This window comes from Triturus cristatus, chromosome 11 (genome assembly GCF_964204655.1).
Source record: "Triturus cristatus chromosome 11, aTriCri1.1, whole genome shotgun sequence".
Classification (NCBI taxonomy): Eukaryota; Metazoa; Chordata; class Amphibia; order Caudata; family Salamandridae; genus Triturus; species Triturus cristatus.
This window is the reverse complement of record NC_140594.1, coordinates 1,119,755,519-1,119,757,312: the sequence shown is the minus strand read 5'-3', so window position 1 is coordinate 1,119,757,312 and position 1,794 is coordinate 1,119,755,519. Positions and strand designations below refer to the sequence as shown.

Below are 1,794 nucleotides of genomic sequence, written 5' to 3'. Positions count from 1 at the left end.
GTCATGCTGTTTATACGTTTGTGACCGATCACTATTTAATTGCATGGACATGTTGTTCTTAATTTGGTGACACCCTTCTTTGTTTTGACTTCATTGTGCCCTACTTTGCATGCATGATTTTTTTTCTCTAATTACTGCATGTTTATTCGCTTCCATTGGTTTAATGGTGCTACAAGCACATGGTGTTCTTGTCCTCTCCTGACAATAAATATGCCACATTTGTTTGTATCAATGTCGTTTCTGTGTTCGTAAATTGCCCCAGTGTTAATCTGCTGTTCTGGAAATAGCTTTCTAAACACAACCCCAGACACACATTCTAAAGGACAGATTTACAAGAAAGTGACTCAGTGTGTGCTGCAAGTCACTTTCAATATATTAAAACAATCCAACTGCTAATACTGCGCTAAGTCTTCACGCTCCCTATTATTTAAGAGGACACATTTTGAGAATAAAACAAAAAGTGTCAAAGACTTATTTTTTGCTTGAATTAATCAGTTTTTAATAATATATCTTTAGAATTTTTTAGACCTTCCTATTGCCAAAGCAATTTTGTTTGAAAAAAGAAGAATCACAATACACAAAAAAGTTTACAATATTTACACTACACCAATTATTCACTCGCTACTGACATACTGTTCTCACATACCAAACATTCTGGTTCACTCATACGTTCAGGCAGGCTTGTTGATCAGAAAGTCAACTCAAAAGAGAAACGTATTTTACAGTTCTTTCTATTTGGACCAAAGAAATAAAATATTCAGAAAAACAGGCATCTCTAAAAATAATCCCTATTTATAAATTTATCAACTTCTTGTGGTCTTAATTCAAGGTCTACGCGTTTCGAGACCCTTGGTTCGCTGGGCCTCTCATCAGGACCTGCAAGGTAAGAAAGAAGAAGCCTGTATAAGTCACTGCAGAGCCCCTACACCTCTTTGCATGAGTTGTTAGTTACTGGGAGAATAAAGTTACCTTATTTTGAATGGAGACGAGCGTTTTGGAAAAGGGGGGAAACCTGGGTGAAAAGGAGTGAAAAGAGGAAGTGTAAAAACATCCATGACATTGTGACATGATAGATGTAAACTTAATTTGAGAAGAAGCTTACTTTTCTGTGTAGAAAGCGGAAGGTAGACGAGTTGGGTTGATCCTCACTTGGATACTGAGGATGGAATATAATGATGTTTTCAGTATATTGGGAAGCACATTGTCGAAGAGAGCCACATCATTTGAAGAAATTATATTAGTTACCTTGGAATACAGTCGGATTGGGGGCTCGTCTCTTCTGTGCGTTTACATTCTAAATGCTCGTGTGGACACCGTGTTGAACTATCCTCGGAGCTGTGGGGGATTAGAACTGAAGTTAATTCGGGCAGTTCTGACCGTGAACTCCTTGAAGCGGAGATATAGCAGGGGGCATACCTGCATTTGTCAATCAGTTTCCTCCGTATTTGTCCATCAGTTACATCCACGTTGATCAGTTAATTTCGTCTTCGCTTCCAGTCTTGCTACGGCTGACGTATTTGTACATCAGCGTGTTTGGTTGTTATTTGATTGGTTCTCATTGTCAGCATAGAAAGGGGACTTCGTTGTAATCTTAGATACGTGGATATACCGATAATGGGGGAAAGCTTATCAGCAGGTGGTGGACGAATAGAAGTGCTACTGTACCGTATATTGGATAAGTCCCATGAAATATTTATGGAAGCAATTTAATGAGTATGGGTCAGATGGAAGCCAAATTAGGCAATGATGAATGTAGTTAAGGTGTTCCAATATATTTCATAAATAAGAGGGTGC

The 1,794-nt window shown here is 38.4% G+C and overlaps 1 long non-coding RNA gene across 1 annotated transcript; it reads right to left on the bottom strand.

The window, feature by feature from the left end:
• Positions 1–504: 504 nt before the first annotated feature.
• LOC146786149 (uncharacterized) lies at positions 505–1,509 on the bottom strand. Its single transcript, XR_014970561.1, has 5 exons — positions 1,417–1,509; positions 1,246–1,335; positions 1,103–1,156; positions 970–1,012; positions 505–876 (listed from the first exon to the last, which is right to left on the bottom strand). It is a non-coding gene; the product is annotated as an uncharacterized LOC146786149 (long non-coding RNA).
• Between the last annotated feature and the right edge of the window lie 285 nt (positions 1,510–1,794).